General features: G+C 43.1%; 1 protein-coding gene and 1 pseudogene across 2 annotated transcripts in view; one reads left to right on the forward strand and one right to left on the reverse strand.

Moving 5' to 3' along the window:
- The window catches only part of ZNF423 (zinc finger protein 423), a 334984-nt gene that overhangs the window by 113620 nt on the left and 203907 nt on the right, over positions 1 to 17457 (forward strand). The gene's annotated exons all lie outside the window — the stretch shown is intronic.
- On the reverse strand, positions 4918 to 5034 carry LOC136660983 (5S ribosomal RNA; annotated as a pseudogene).

Consider the following 17457-nt stretch of genomic DNA (forward strand, 5'->3'; position numbering starts at 1 on the left):
CTTATTTAAACAGGGGTTTTTGTTTCATTTTTGTAAGATTAGTAGTTGTTGGCTCTTCTTCTTTTAATCCTTTTTTCACATTTTTTTTTTTTTGGTAGCCTCTCCCCCCCTCCCCCCAACTGCCATTTTAGTTCTCACAATTCCGCAGATACAGCAACTTGGAGGCAGGAATAAAGCTGGAGAAACCTGATTGGGAGAAAGGGTTGAAGACCTTTCATCTAATGCTGTAGCTTCCCATTTAAATAAGACCTCCTTGTGGCTACTTTTTAATAAAGGATAATCATGTTCTGGAGAGTCAGTCATAGATATTCTGCACTTGGTGCCATGTAGTGGCTACGTGAGTTCAGTGGGACTGACTTCCAGGTAAGTGTGTATAGGATTGCAGCCTGTGAGACTCAGAGCCCAATCCTATGCATATCTACTCAGAAGTTAGTCTTATTATAGTCAATTGACTTTGCTCCCAGTAAGTGTGGGAAGGATTGTAGCCTGAGATATGAATTAGGACTTCCCCTCGTCAAATTTTGTCTCTGCCATGAATGGTCATTAGTGACTCACTCCTATCCCCCTTCTCCGCTAGTGTAATTAGCGTTGCGCAGACAGAGGCTGCTTTACGGCCATCATAAAGAAGCCACCGCTTCCAGGAGCAGTGGGCCCTCAGGCAGGAGGCCAAAGTGGCCTCCTGCCTGCTAGTAGACTCATGAGCACCCACCAAAGCAGGTAAACCTATGCAGGGGTTTGGAGAGAGGTGGGGAGGGAGTTGAATGGGGTGGGGGTGGGTGGAACAGGGTGATGATAGGGGCAAGGAGGACGACGGATCCAACTGGCGAGAGTGTAGGATTGGCACCAGTGCACAACTAGGGCAATAACAGGAATATACCTGTGAAGTACTTTGCACACTCAAGGAGTTCTATATAAACGTTATTATGGTGATGTGCAGTTTGGTTCTCAGACTGAATTCAGTGGGAGAGCTTTCAGATTGGCCTTGCTGCCCTAAGAACTCTGCAGATGTCGTCACCATCGAGCCTATTGATTATTTTCTTCCTTCAGAGGTGTATGTCTCACTGTTTGTACTACTATGTTCAATGTGCCCATCCTCAACCTACTGTTTTCTTTTCCTAATTACACAGTCCTACAAAATTGAGGGTCAGAAAAGTTTTTCCCAAACTTTATGGTAATTTGATATAAATTTGGAGTGCCAATTCAAAAAATGGCATCCGTTTTGCCCTGTCACGTCTAGTTTTGGAGATATAGTATAGATAATTAGTGAATGGTTCAGGCAGCTTCCTTATGAGGAAGTCATGGTGTAGGCATACGGAGCCCAGTGGCATAAGTACAAGCAGCCCCACTTCCTTATTTCTGAAGGAAAAATCTATTACAGGTTACAAGCCATGATGTGTATGTGCAACCTCCTGATTTTAGAAATGGGCTATGTCAGAAGACCAGATGCAGGGGACGGCACCAGGATGCAGGTCTCTTGTTATCTGGTGTGCTCCCTGGGGCATTTGGTGGGCCGCTGTGAGATACAGGAAGCTGGACTAGATGGGCCTATGGCCTGATCCAGCAGGGTTGTTCTTACTCCCTCTTCATCTCTGCCTTGCTCATCACCATGTGCATAGACCAGTGTTTCTTAAACTGTGGGTCAGAACCCATTAGGTGTGTTGCGAGCCAATTTCAGGTGAGTCTCCATTCATTTCAATATTTTATTTTTAATATATTTGACTTGACAGTACCATGGTATGTGACTGCATTTGGGGAAATGTTACAGATCAGTACTTTTAACAGACTATTACGGATATGCTTTTAACAATTATCGTAAATGGGACTCACTCCTGGGTAAGAGTTGGTAGGATTGCAGCCTAGGGTTGTAAAAATTTTTCCTGCTAGATGATGTCACTTCCGATGATGACATCACTTTCAGTGGTTCCTAACAGATTCTCATTCTAAAAAGTGGGCCCAGTGCTAAAAGTTTGAGAATCACTGGCCAAGACAAAGGAACTGCTGAGCCAAGTTGTCTTCACTGGGGCAAGCACCCTCACTGGAGCAAGCAGACCCACTGGGGGAGAGCAGGCAGCCCCACAGCTCCAAATACTACAGAAGCATAGAGTTGGAATCTCCCACAAGGGGGATTAGTCCAACCCCCTGTCTGTTGCGGGAAATCCAGAAATCTTGAGAGTATTTCTTGCTACAGGCAGGGGGTTGGACTAGATGATTTTGTGAGGGACTTCCAAAACCCAACTCTATGGTTCTATAATATCTGGAGCTGTGGGGTTGCTTGCTCTCCCTCGGTGAGGATCACACAGCCAAGCACTTCTTTCAACAATATTTGCGATAATATTACAAATATTTTCATTTTGTGAAAATGCTTGGTTATGTACAGTGTGTGCACGTGTATTACTTTGTTTTCTGTAACAGACCGAGTCTAGTCCATCATAACAGCAAGACTGAGTGATGTGGCCCTGGCAATGGAAAGTGTGGAGACCCCTGCCTTGGCTGAAAAGAGTACACAGTTGTCTAGATGCTACAATTTCCATCAACCCTGAGTTGTACTGTTGCCATTTTATTTCATTTTCTAAGGTCCCCATGCTATCCAACTTTCCAACGCAGATGAAGCAGCAGTGCAGCTCCAATGAAGTAAGAGAACAAACATTCCCTTCCCTTGAGAAGGCCTCTGTGACCCCCTCCCCCCCACAGAGTGCAGAGCATGCCTCGCTGGCATGGCTGCATCAGAACTGTAAAGCTGGATAGGGTTGAACCCTAATTATCTTTTGTTAATAGCTGTGAATCCTGTTGCAAGATAAGTTTTTAAAACATTGGTCATCAAAAAACTGTATCCGCACTGACTTCTACAGAAAAGTTCCTGAAAATTTATCAAGACTACTAGGGGGAGGGGTAAATTTCTTTTCCTCCTGCCAGGTGAACGGGAGCTACCAGGCAGAGGGATTCAGACTGGGGAAAAGGCACAGGGAGAAGCAGTAGAACACATCCATTCTCTGGGATGCTGATCCAAACAAATTCAGGCCATCAGCATGACATGCTGAGAAATCTAATCCCGGATCTCCCATGTTAAAATATAGTTTGGCCCTCATCTGTCAAAAATCTGAGCAAGACAGAGAGATCATCTCATCACTAAATAGGAAGTGTACGCAGACTTGTGTTTTCAGGCCTGTTTATGTATTATAATATTGCTAAATTTAAAGTTTAAAAAAACTTGACCCAATAAGATTCAAGATAGATGCGGGCTAGTACAAAAATATATATATATTGGGCAGGAAGAAGTGCAGAGAGAATTTGTCAAGAGCTGTTCGTGTGGAATTCATGAAATGAAACCTGGATGGGAGAAAGTTTAAGGCAGGACTGGAAAAGAAATGCAGACAGCTGTTTTAGTCATCACAAGCTATGAACTTGACTATGAAAAGGAAAAGGAAAAGCAATGGAAAGGATTCTGGGATCTCTAATCTGAATGAGAACTATATTAACTGGAGTGATATTTTTTAATGATACGTTATGCCATGCTCACATCATAAGAGGGAAGGGGAAGAGGGTGACATGCTAAGGCAGTTGTTCCCAAATTGTGAGCTGTGGCTCACCAGGGAGCTGTGGAAACCAACCAGGCAAGCCATGGAATTCTCACAGAAAGACTCACCGCCATATACAATATATGGGATTGGAGCCCTAATGGGAGCCATGGCCAATGATCCAGTTTTTGTATTCCTGGAAAGTTTGGGAACCACTGCACCAAGGTATGGGACTGATAACACAGGCCAACACATATTTTGCTTCCTTAAACGTTACACCAATTCCTGGGTATATTTGGGGTGCTGATTCCAAAAATGGCAAAATGTGTTGGTGGGCCAGATGTGACCTATGGACTGTAATTTGGAGACCCTCCATGCTGAGGAAAGATAGGATTGGGAGAAATGTAGTTCTCATTTCTTTCTCTGTAAAGCTTAAAAAAATTCAGTAGTACTCAAATTATGGGGGACATGCAAGGGGCTTAGTCCCCCTTGATGTTGTGTTCTGACCCCACAGCTATTTTTTTTAGGGTTATAGCGGGGTTATGATTTGGCTAAAATGGTGGTAGGGCTTGTGGCTTTCTTTAAGGGTTCCCTATCTCCTGCCTCTCCCATAATAATGTAAACTGTGCTTTACGGGAGTTGAACTTTTTACTTTGTTAGAGCAAGCCCACAAAATGAAGAAGAAAATGTTAAAAGCTGAAGGGGAGCATGCAGCCTAATCTTGTGCTTGGTTTACTCTAAAGTAAATCCGATTGAGTTCACTGGGACTTATTTTCCTAGCAAGTTTGCATTGGATTGCAGAATTAATTTCTGTCCTGAGGGTGATAAAACAGCACCATGTAACTGAAAGTCAATCTGACCTTCACCCACATGACGCTGCTGTTTGTCTTTCATTTCCTTTGGTTGAGCAAAGGCCCTTGTCGTTCAGTTGGGAGGGATGTCGTATTGCGGCAGAGGCAAATAGGGATCCTAGCCTGTTTTCCCTGGAAAGACTTCAGCCTTTTTGTCAGTTCCTTCCCTGAAAAGCTGTCACTATAAAACTTTTTGGAATTTGTTCTTTTCCTCAAAGCCATGTTCAGTAAAGCCTCATTTTCTTGAATCAAAGAAAGAAGATATATTTGTTACTGCTGACAGAAGAGACCCGTGCTATTATGCATTGGTAATGTTAGGTACAATGGGCCCTTGGTATCCATAGGGGAGCTGTTCTACCCGCGGATACTGAAATCTGTGAATAATTAAATTCATGGTGGGGTTTGTGGCACCACAATAACTTATTTGGGAACATGCCCCACCCTCTGGAAGTTGCATGCAGCCTCCCACCCTCCTCAGAGGCCTCCAGGACCTGGGCCATATTATTCTTAAGGTTGGTTGGCAACCTTCAGTTTCGAAATACTATGGTATAAGCCTACAGCACCCAGTATTCCCAGGCAGTCTCCCATCCAAGTACTAACCAGGCCTGACCCTGCTTAGCTTCCAAGATCAGATGAGATCAGGCATGTGCAGGGTAACAGTTGCTGCCTGACTAGGCTAAAGCCTAGGGGCCTGTCATTTTATTTATTTATTTATTTTTTGCTGAGGTACTATTACCTGTGCCCTAGGGCTCTAATGCTTGAAGGCACTTTGCATCTGCAAAATGTAAAATATAAGTACAAGAACAATATTGTCTCCTAGTTCAATAGTCATTGATTTAAAAATTTCATTTTGTATAATTGCTGTAGAACTACTACATGTCCAAACAGAACAAATATATATGAATTTTGTTTCACCTCCTATTTTCTTTTCTTGTATTTTTTTTCATATTGGTACCCCCACATAAATTACAATTAATTGATTCTCTTATATAACCTCTATTAATAAGATAATTAACTGCTTCCTTATTGCAGTGAAAGCAGTTGCCTCTTATATTAAAACAATTAGCCATAAATTATATATTTTTAAAAAAATAATACAAAAAGTATCAAACAATTATACCCCCAAAATGTGCTTTTCTGAAGAGTTCTACTCGCGCAACAAAAATATTTTAAAAAATTGTGAATAGATTTCATCAGGGGACCCTCAAAATGGTAGAGGAGCTATGTGCTGCAGTCTAGTACCTACTGTACCAGGGTCAGGCTGTCAGCTGTAGTGGGATGAAAGACTGAAGTACAGAGGTTTCTTGAAGCCTGGGGGCCTGGCCATGGGTTGATACAGCCATGTACAGGTCACTATTGGAAATTATTTTTGGTTCACGCCAGCAACTTCCGAACACTTCTTAGAGGCCTTCTGATGCCCTCCATCTGTGGCTTGGCATCGGTGGATACTCAAATTTGCAGATGCTGAGTCCATGGATAAGAAGGGCCCTCTGTGTTGCTCAAGAGTGCTTTGGACATTGATTGCTTGTCTCATTAGTGCGATCTTGCAATCAAATCCACTAAAGGTACTGGTCCACAGAAATTTTTGGTAGCCCATCTGCACACATCTGTTTGTGACAAGCAGGGGAAACACATTCCTGTAAATTTTTTCCGCCTGGTCACCTGGAGTAAACTCTTATTCGCCACAGGTGGGTATCTTATTTACAAGTCAATCTCATTTTTTTTCCTCTCTCCTTTCTTCCTTCAGTTTATTTGCTCATTTATTTATGTTATTTCAGATCCACTTTTCAGCCAAGATTTATTTACTCCCCAAGTGGCTTACAAATAAAATCCAGAGCACAGATGAGACAAAACCAAATCATAACCTGCTTGAGGCTATCATGGTTAGTCCCTTTCCTACATTCAAGAAGTCTAACTTGCTCTTTCATACTATGGCAGCAGATCCCAAACACCCTTGTAACCAGTAAGTGAATGATGGTGACCCAAAATGCGTCCCTGCCATTCACTTCCAGGTTTGGAGGCCTAGCATAAGCCTCCAAACCTCAGTAAGAGGGTCAGGGTATATGGAAGGGCTTTTCACAGCACAGAGTTTTTGTGCACTGCAGCTCAGCCCACCATACTGAGCCCTCCTGCCACAGTTCGGAGGCTTGTACCATGGTCTTCCTGCTGGGGCAGAGGGTGGTCCACAGTGCCCAGACAAGTGCCTCTCAATCCCTCAGGGCAGTGTTTCTCAAACGGTGGGTCGGAACCCACTATGTGGGTTGCGAGCCAATAGTCATTTCAATATTTTATTTTTAATATATTAGACTTGATGGTACCATGGTATGTGACTGCATTTGGGGAAATGTTACAGATCTGTACTTTTAACAAGCTGCTATGTATATGCTTTCAACAATGATAGTAAATGGGACTTACTCCTGGGTAAGTGTGGATAGGATTTCAGCCTAGGATTGTCCTGCTAGATGATGTCACTCTCAGTCATGACATCACTTCCGGTGGGTCCTTACAGATTCTCATTCTAGAAAGTGGGTCCCAGAACTAAATGTGTGATGATGCCCACTGCCTTAGAGCATCATCATTCATAGTTCGGGAACTGCTTTACTAGAACGTTGGGTTTGGGGTCAGGTTCAGTTCACATTCCTGGTTCAGAGAGATGTACCCCCCCCCAATGATCTTGAATGGAGCCCTGATCCTAAAACTTCTTGGTTTCTTTGAACCTGAACCCCTAACATGAAAGAATGATAACTAGTTCCCAATAAGGGATTCATTTATCAACAATTCAGCTTTCAGTTGTTTGTTTTTATTTCCTGGTTTTTTTTTAAACCTTATTATGTGTATTGTTTATGCAGAGAAATGAAACAAACAAAAAAACTTTTAAAAATGAAAAATGAACAATTTTAAATAAAGTAATACAATTTTTCCCTCCAGGTCCAGTTTTTAAGCATTGCATTTATTTTATAAAGCTACTTTGTAAGCACAAGAACTGATACTATTCTGCATGAAATGCATCCAACCCAGTTCAAAATGCCTGAACTGGAACTCAGCCAGTGAGTTAAAAAAAAAAAAAATACTGATGACCCTGAACCAGATTTGTAGTTGCTTGACTCCTGCGTCTTAGCATTATTTGCTGCTTTTTAATGGCTGGAGAAATTGCCTTCTGAAGACTGTTGCTTGCTCGGTCACTAGAAATTCCATTTTGTTTCTTGCCTTGCTAGGGAAATAGCACACATGAGTTAAAACGGAAAGCAGAGAGGTCAGAGGGATTCGTGACTGGCCTCTTCGCCCATTTACGTTTATTTATACTACATGTGGCTTTCTGTCTGTTCCCTATGCGGCTTCCAAAACCCATTGATGAGAAGATGAATTGAAGCCTGTTTGTATACAAGAGAAGGAGTGATTAGCACACTCGATTAGCACTCTTGTATGTCAACGTGTTTCAATTCATCTTCAAGCCCCAAGCTCAGGGCGGGTACAGATATAACACTCCCAGTTCCTTAACAATAGTTAAATGGATTCAGGCGTAGGCAGGAGAATTGATTGCTCCTATAAATAGCCCCTTCCTTTTGCTCCCTCTCCCAGTCAGCCTCAACCATGGTTAATATGCATCTTTGCCAAATTTAAATGTCTTTGCTGCAAACTAGAATTGACTCTCAATGAAGATTTGGATTTGGAGCTTGAAGCTAGTTTTTCACTTTGGTTAAGAGCAAATCCTGGTGAGTCACAATCATGGCTTTTTGCAGTGTCAATGTAATCCTTAAGCATGGTTAAAGGTTGTATGGTACTGAAATGCAGTGAGCTTGTGACCCTACAGCGGCCATTTTAACCACTGTGCCTTGGCACACTGATGTGAATTGTCTGCAGGTGTGTCACGGGAGTTTGGGGGAAGGTCATTTATTAGTAAGGTCTTTGGAGGATGTGAGCCCCCCACTCACATCCTCACATAACAGCACGGTGTGCCTTGTCAATTATAAAAAAACTGATGGTGTACCTTGACAGCTTTAGTACCTTGTCAGTGTGCTGTGATACAAAAAAGGGCGAAAATCACTGCCCTACAATGTTAGGTCTGCACTGCCTCTTTGGATTGAAATAACAGCAGAATGGAGGCATCTGTCCAGGACGAGACATCTTTTAACTGGAGGCAATGCTTGCGTTGCAGTCATGGACTGCAACGCAGTCCCTGCAGTCATGGACTCTTTGCTCACAACAGGAGAGGAAACTGAGCGCTTTCCACATGCGCTGCCTCCGACACATCCTCGGCATCACCTGGCAGGACAAAGTTCCAAACAACACAGTCCTGGAACATGCTGGAATCCCTAGCATGTATTCACTGCTGAAACAGAGACGCCTGCGTTGGCTCGGTCATGTCGTGAGAATGGATGATGGCCGGATCCCAAAGGATCTCCTCTATGGAGAACTCGTGCAAGGAAAGCGCCCTACAGGTAGACCACAGCTGCGATACAAGGACATCTGCAAGAGGGATCTGAAGGCCTTAGGGATGGACCTCAACAAGTGGGAAACCCTGGCCTCTGAGCGGCCCGCTTGGAGGCAGGCTGTGCAGCATGGCCTTTCCCAGTTTGAAGAGACACTTTGCCAACAGTCTGAGGCTAAGAGGCAAAGAAGGAAGGCCCATAGCCAGGGAGACAGACCAGGGACAGACTGCACTTGCTCCCAGTGTGGAAGGGATTGTCACTCCCGGATTGGCCTTTTCAGCCACACTAGACGCTGTGCCAGAACCACCTTTCAGAGCGCGATACCATAGTCTTTCGAGACTGAAGGTTGCCAATACAATACAATGCTTGCGTTCACCCAATTCCAGTTATACTACATAAAAGGGGTGTCCAAACTTGCTTAAAGTAAGAGCCATGTATGATAAACTTAAGATGTTTGAGAGCCGCAGGAGAGATGTTTGAGAGCTGCAATGTTTAAGAAGTATTTAAATTCTGAAATATATTTACTGACCATGAACATTAAACTTTTGTTTTAATTCAGTGGACTCTCAATTTATACCTGCTAAATAATTACAAAACTTGAAAATTTTTATTTACCTTTTATGTTAATTGTGGTACAAAGAGGAGCCCAGCCAACATGTGTCTGCGAGCCACGCGTTATATGCCAAAAGAGCCGCATGTGGCTTGTGAGCTGCTGTTTGACTATCCCTCCTATATAACATTCCCTGCAGTTGACCCAGACTCAAAGAAAATGGAATGCCCTAAGACTTAAGTTATTTGTGTGGGACTGTAACTCAGTGATGCTGTAGCTGGGGCAAAACAGTACGTACTGCAAGTGCTCCATGTAAATGGCACACTCACTACTGGAGCCATTCCAGGAAGCAGTGGCAACGCACAGGCATTTGCCAAACCAAACAGTGTCTCCTATGCATTGCCATCACTGCCTGGAATGGCTCTGACAGTAAGTGTTAGGGACCGGTTTACATTGCACATCACAGCGCCTGAAGTACTTACCATTTTGACCCCCTCTAGCTATGCTACTGCAGTGATGGAACACATGCACTGTATACAGAGTCCCCACATTTAATTCCTTACATCTCTGCGTAAAAAGATACCAGTGGTGATAAGCAAGAACTCTGTCTGAGACTCTGGAGAACCACTGATTCTCCGAGTAGAGACCACTGGCTATATCAGTGGTTCTCACACATTTTTCACCGGGACCCACTTTGTAGAATGAGAATCTTTTGGGACCCACCGGAAGTGATGTCATGACTGGAAGTGACATCATCAAGCAGGAAACATTTTTAACAATCCTAGGCTGCAATCCTACCCACTCTTACCCAGGAGTAAGTCCCATTGACTATTGTTAAAAGAATATACATAGTAGCTTGTTTAAAAGTACAGGTTTGTAACATTTCCTCAAATGCAGTCACATGCCATGGTAGCATCAAGTCTAATATATTAAAAATAAAATATTGAAATGAATGGGGACTCACCTGAAAGTGGCTCGCAACCCACCTAGTGGGTCCCAACCCACAGTTTGAGAAACACTGGGTGAGATAAACTGTTGGTCTGTTTAAAAAAAAAAAAAAAAAAGCAGATTCTTCTATCTATATTTGGACCTTTCTTTCTCACCCAGTCAGCTGGTGCGTTATTATCCTAAGGGATAATACTGTCCCATAGGTTCAATTTAGCATTACAAACCCTGATCCTTTATCATGTCACTATGGACTTGCTGTGGATATTGCAACACCACAGACAACATTTGATTCTGCTTAAAAAAAAAAAATTCACCCTTTCATTATGGTTTTTGTATTATTGAAGCTTTTTTGCTTTGGTTCCTGATTCCTCTTCAACTCCTTTTTAGGAGTAGCTTTGCAGATTCTCTCCCCTCCTCCCCCTCGGCCTCCATATGGCTCTCCAAAACTATAAAACATCTGTCAACATGGCCATTCCAGCTTGGGAGGCTCTTAGAGAATATCTACGGCGTTTCATAACTCTTGGACCTGTGCTCACACCAGCACTGGAAGCAGTCCTGGTGGCTCTATCCCCCAAGCGCCCTTTTGCAGTTTTGCTTGTATGATTATCTAGAGTTACTCCACTGGTGAAGTCATCAGAGGAGATGAAGTTTTTGGTCATGGCTATATGGAAACATCTGTTATGAATTCGGACAACAGTAGTGTCACAATAACGATTAAGAACAAGAGTGGATGCAATGCTTTTGGCAACTGTGGGACGTTGTCACCGGTTCTGATTTCTATAGTGTCAAAATTTCTTCTAGTAGATCACTTTTTGAAAATTTGTTTGTGCCATATTTTGAGGCATTATAATTATTGTGCTCTTCCTATAAAGTAGGCATCTCCAAACTACGGCCTGCAGGCTAGATCTCTAGTTTGGAAATAGAATGTGTGAATGGAGCTTACTACTCCGCTGCGTTGCTCCTTATCTTGCTCTCCAGTATTCTTGTGAAGTCATACCAGGCAGTCGCTTTTGTTGGCCCAGGGGGCTCTGTACCTTCACTTGGGGTGGGAGCAGCTGACTTTTACAAGAAGATTGGGGTGCAAGATAAGGAGCAGTATGGTGGAATGGTAAATTCTGTTCATGCCAGGGGCAGCTTTCCCAGTACTCAGTGGTCTCCAACATTTTTGCGCTGGGACCCATGTTTTAGATGGCAGTCTATCTGGGACCCATTAGAGGTGATGTAATTAACCTGGAAGTGATGTCAAGGCTTATCTAAAACTAAAAGCTTTGACAGCTTGGTGGAACTTGCATCTACAGAGGCAATATGCACCTGAATACCAGATCCCAGAGTCCTAACAGAGGAAGGCTATCCTTACCGTGCCCTGCTTGTGCCTGACCCCTTCTGAAGACAGAATGTGACACTAAATAGACGTGTTGGTCTCACCTAGCAGAGCAATTTTTATGTAGCCGTTTTGAGTGTCACCTGGTTTAAGACATTTTAGTCTTACTTGTATGAGTTTTAATGATTGTTGAAAATGAGAAGTATATTTCAGAAGCAAAACACATCCTTTCTAGTTAGATGATGCATACTTGTATCAAAGCAGACATTATTCTGGGATGGATGTTCCGTTTTGTGTGGGAAGGAAATGGGGAATACCTGTTTCAGGTTGGTTCTTCACTTTGCAGGTTTTATGAACCTGACCTGTATGAAAGATAATTAACAAAAATTGGTGACCTGATTCAATTGACGGTACTTTTGTAATTGATTAAAATTGTTTTTCTTCTTAAAAAAATTAACACCCTCAAAATAATCTACCCAATTAATTGATTAAACACTATAGTCCTAGTTGCCCTAGTTGCCCCAGTAGAGCAGTGTTTCTTAAACTGTGGGTCAACACCCACTAGGCGGGTTGCGAGCCAATTTCAGGTGGGTCCCCAATTCATTTCAATGTGTATTTTATTTTTAATATGTTAGACGTGATGCTATCGTAGTATGTGACTATGTTTGGGGAAATGCTGCAGATCCGTGCTGTTAACTGGTTACTATGTATTTGCTTTCAGTAATGATAGTCAGAGGGGCTTACTCCTGGATAAATGTGGATAGGGTTACAGCCTTTGCAATGTTTGGAGATTTTTTTTAACCAAATCAACAACTGCTTAGTAGAGTTTTTCTTTATTTTAAATACATTTTTAGACTTATTGTAAACTTTTAATTTATTTACTTATTTTTGTTCAATTTTATTTTGTCATATGGGGGTGTGAAAAATTTTCCTGCTTGATGAAATCACTTCCAGTCATTACATCTTACAGGATAATGACATCACTTCTGGGGGGTCATGACAGATTATCATTCTAGAAAGTGGGTCCTGTCGCTAAAAAGATTGAGAACCACTGCAGTAGAGCATGCAGCGCTAAATGGGTTTCACTTCTGGGTCTGGGTCAGAGCTAAAATAGTCAGGTGGCTTGATAATAGGCGAATTGACAGAATTGATGCACAGATCTGGATCTGGATGGCTGGTTCCATTGGTCCCTCATTTTTGCAAGGGAAAGTGTGTCATAACTGTAAACATGATTGTAGAAGACATTGTTGTAGAATCAAGGTTGTGAAAAGAGCTCATGAGGTATAGCAAGTTTGTTTTCTCCTGATACCTCTCCTATCAGACAGCTTTAATCATTTCTTTGCGAATTGGATGGTTGGTTTCTCTCTCTCTCTCTCTCTCTGAACATAAAGAATGGACCAAATGCTGTTGGTTCACGGGGTGTTACCCAGGAGCAACTTGGCTTTTCAAAACAAGTTTGTGTCTCCATAGTTTGCTGTCTTCTGGAAGGAAGCTGAACTGATGACCTATAACCACCCCTGGCCTCTGAAAGAGAGGGCAGCTATCCAGACAGACAAACTCCCTCCTTTGCTTCTCAAACTGAATGTGCCTGGCTTGCTTCTCACACACTGTTTACTGATTTCTTCCAAATTCACAGTGTCAAGGAGGAGACTTTCTAGTTTTGCTGCTGTGCCCAAAGCCTTTGGGAAGGATTATATGAGCCCCTCCAAAGACTCCTGCAAGACTTAGTAAGGGCTTCAGTGACCCTTTTCTCCTGGACATGTTTGACAGCTGTTGGTGAAGAAAATTTTGCCAACTTTATGTGGAACGGAGATCTGGCAGGAGTCTTGTGATGTGAAGTTGATTGGTGTAGAGTTGGACGGCTATACTGACGTAGGGTTTTGTGAAAATGGTCTTAGTGGGGCCCCCAATTATTCTGTTCATCTTGTTCATCTCTGGCCTGAATACATTCTGCAATCCAAGGTGCAGGATTTAGAAGCCAAGCATTTTAGCAGGTATGTATCATACTTTGGTCTTGTTAAATTCTGGGTCTGGGGTGAAAAATATGAGATGAAGCAAGGATAGGCAAAGCATAGTGGTCTGTGGCAAATTTTCAGTGAGGTTATCCTTGAGGGAAGTATGTGATATAAGGAGGAAGCAAGGGGCATTCAATCACCACAGTTCATAGGAAGGAGGCTTTATTGAGACTCTCTGAAATTGGTGTGATTGAAAGACCACATGGCTGAGCAGACAGGTAGTTTATGGTTTACCTGTCTTCATTGTTGAATCTACCAAAAATAATAACGCAAATTGGTCAACACAAATTTTTACATGGAGACTTAAGAAAAACTATGCCAGAAGTGCATCTCTTTGGGTATGGTGGGAAACCAAGAAGACTCGTGTTAAAGAAGGGCAAGGGCATTGTGGGATTGAAACCTTACATGTTTGAATACAGTAATATCTCCCAAACAGCACTGCTTCCTTTAGCACTATTTCGTTATAGCACTTTTTGTCCTGGATGTGATTGACAGCTAATGAAGTCAGTGGCAGCAGTTCCTTCCAGCCAGCACAGAACGATCAGCGCTAGTTTCCTGCCTTATCCTTACTGATGTTTCCTATAGCATTGTTTCACACAACACTTGGCTTTGCAGGAGCATCTCCCCTGCTTTATGGGAGGTATTAGTGTTTGTCTCCCACTCTTGTAATGGTCAAATGATTACGGGCACACTTCCAGGTTTTGCCAAGTTTTGGACTGCACAGATACCATAATTTGGGGTTGGGGAGCAGATCGATAGGAATTTCTTGCTAAACCTCTGAGTAGCTTGCAGTGGATCATCAAGGGGGTTTCTGACATCTAATTGTTTATCAACAGAAACCACAATGAAAATGTAAACCAGGCTTCTGAACTGTTAAAGCTTGGAGGGAAACCCAGGAGTAGATTTTTGTGTGTAAGGACTGTGAACTCAGTTCTTACAGAGTTGGTATCAGTTCCTAGTCATATTTATGTTTTTTTTTTTTTGTTTTTTTTTTGCACATTGGGGCAAAAAATCAAAACTTTAGATATAGGCTGATGGGTTCTGAGCTGTCTGTGACAGATCAGGAGAGAGATCTTGGGGTGGTGGTGGACAGGTCGATGAAAGTGTCGACCCAATGTGCGGCGGCAGTGAAGAAGGCCAATTCTATGCTTGGGATCATTAGGAAGGGTATTGAGAACAAAACGGCTAGTATTATAATGCTGTTGTACAAATCTATGGTAAGGCCACACCTGGAGTACTGTGTCCAGTTCTGGTCGCTGCATCTCAAAAAGGACATAGTGGAAATGGAAAAGGTGCAAAAGAGAGCGACTAAGATGATTATGGGGCTGGGGCACCTTCCTTATGAGGAAAGGCTATGGCGTTTGGGCCTTTTCAGCCTAGAAAAGAGACGCTTGAGGGGGGACATGATTGAGTCATACAAAATTATGCAGGGAATGGACAGAGTGTATAGGGAGATGCTCTTTACACTCTCACATAATACCAGAACCAGGGGACATCCACTAAAATTGAGTGTTGGGCGGGTTAGGACAGACAAAAGAAAATATTTGTTTACGCAGCGTGTGGTCGGTCTGTGGAACTCATTGCCACAGGATGTGGTGCTGGCGTCTAGCCTAGACGCCTTTAAAAGGGGATTGGACAAGTTTCTGGAGGAAAAATCCATTATGGGGTACAAGCCATGATGTGTATGCGCAACCTCCTGATTTTAGAAATGGGTTATGTCAGAATGCCAGATGCAGGGGAGGGCACCAGGATGAGGTCTCTTGTTATCTGGTGTGCTCCCTGGGGCATTTGGTGGGCCGCTGTGAGATACAGGAAGTTGGGCTAGATGGGCCTATGGCCTGATCCAGTGGGGCTGTTCTTATGTTCTTATGAGGCAAGTTGAGCTCTGTTTGAGTAGATGCCTTTTTAACTTTGTTCTTTATGAGCAAATTGGGCTCCTTTTGTCTGGGCTTTATTCAGTTTAATGAACCCCTAACAAAAGAAGAGCATAGTGAAGTACAGATTGGGCATCCCTTATCCTAAGCGTTTGGAACCAGAGGTGTTTTGGATCTCAGATTTTCAGTATACTTGCATATACATAATGAGAAATCTTGGGTATGGCGCCCAAATCTAAACACAAAATTCATTTATGTTTCATATACCCTTTATATACATAACCCAGTGGTTTCCAAACTGTGAGCCATGGTTCTCCAGGGAGCCTTGGAAACCAGCCGGGGAGCCGCGGAATCCTTGCAAAAACCTGCCACCCTATACAATGTATAGAATTATAGCTCTTATGAGGAGCTGTGACCAGTGGTCCAGTAGGTCAAGGGGGCCATCAGTTGAAAACATTTGGAACCACTGACATAGCTTGAGGTAATTTTATACAATATTTTTAAATAATTTTGTGCATGAAATAAGGTTTACGCGTGCATCACAGTTTGTGATTTTATTTCCTTAGGCAAAAAGTTTTGTAAAAATTGTGTCGCCACTCAAAGTTCTATATTTTGGAATTCCAGATAAGGGATACTCAACCTGTAGTATGCACTGTTATGTTTGCAAGGGGGTTGTAACTCAATGGTGGAATAGCTATTTAGCATGCAGGAGCTCCTTGGGTTCCATTTCTGGCATCTTCAGGTAGGACTGAGAATGACCTCCTGTCTGAAGCGCTAGAGAGCCCCTTCCCAACCCAGCATGAGCTAGATGGGTCAAGGGGCTGAGGTGGTGGAAGGCAGCTTCTGATGTACCAGAGTAGGATAGTATTTACCACATTTCCTGGGATGCTTTCTCCCAGAGTGAGAGAAAGTTTTTATAACCATGAACCAAACTTCTGTTTTTATAAAACAGATGCAGAGAGAATTCTGGGATATCCTCCTGGTAATATGAAACTCCTTGTGAGGAATGTCCTCTTTAGACACAGACATAAAGAATTTGCAAGGCCAGCCTTACCCTGAGACAGAGTGAAACGGTTGCCTCAGGCAACATATTTTAAGTGCCATTAAAGAGCAGCAAACTGTCAGTTATATTTTTGTACTGTATGGGTGGCTGCCATTTGGATTTTCTGCCTCAGCTGCCAAAATATGTTGAGCTGTCCTGAGAGCGTGCGTCCAGTACGGTGTGAAACCACTTCCTGGAATAACCACTACACAAGCCCAGTTCCTGTCTTCCTTTGTACACATGAGCTTCAATTAGATGGTAGATCTTCTAATCCCAATGAGTCAGTGGAAACCCTTGCTCAGGGCAGGCCTTACTCAGGGCAGGAGCTGTGGGGCTCAACGTTAAACATTTTTGTGGAGCTCCCACCTCCACCCCACAAGGCCCCACCACTAACAGAATGAATGCAGTGACAAGTGCAGGGCTGATGGTGCCCTGCATGTAGGGAGACACCTGGATATAGGTGGCAATGATGTGTTGATGTGTTGATGTCATTGCCAACTGCTCTGGGGGCTCATTTCAGGCCATTTGGACCCAAAGATGGCAGGCGGGCCATACACAGTAGTACACTGGTCGTTTCTTGATTCCATGATTTCAGCTACAGAATGAGGTAGTGGCTCTGGCACGGACCAGCTCCAACATGTGTGGCCCAATTTGCTCTAATCAGCCAAATCACCCTAAGGACAACCCTGCCCTTCCTCTGTGTTTGAAGTTGGTTTGGTTGCAGATGAACCATCAGAACCTTAATACAGATCAGATGGAACCTAGAAAACTGTCTTATACTGAGTCAGACCCCTTGGTCCATCTAGTTCAGTACCGTCAACACTGAGTGGCATTGTCTCCCCAAGGTTTTGAGGCAGGAATTTTTCCCTACCTATCTGGAGATGCTGCCGGGACTGGAACCTGGGATCTTC

The sequence above is a fragment of the Tiliqua scincoides genome, chromosome 9 (assembly GCF_035046505.1).
Source record: "Tiliqua scincoides isolate rTilSci1 chromosome 9, rTilSci1.hap2, whole genome shotgun sequence".
Lineage (NCBI taxonomy): Eukaryota > Metazoa > Chordata > Lepidosauria > Squamata > Scincidae > Tiliqua > Tiliqua scincoides.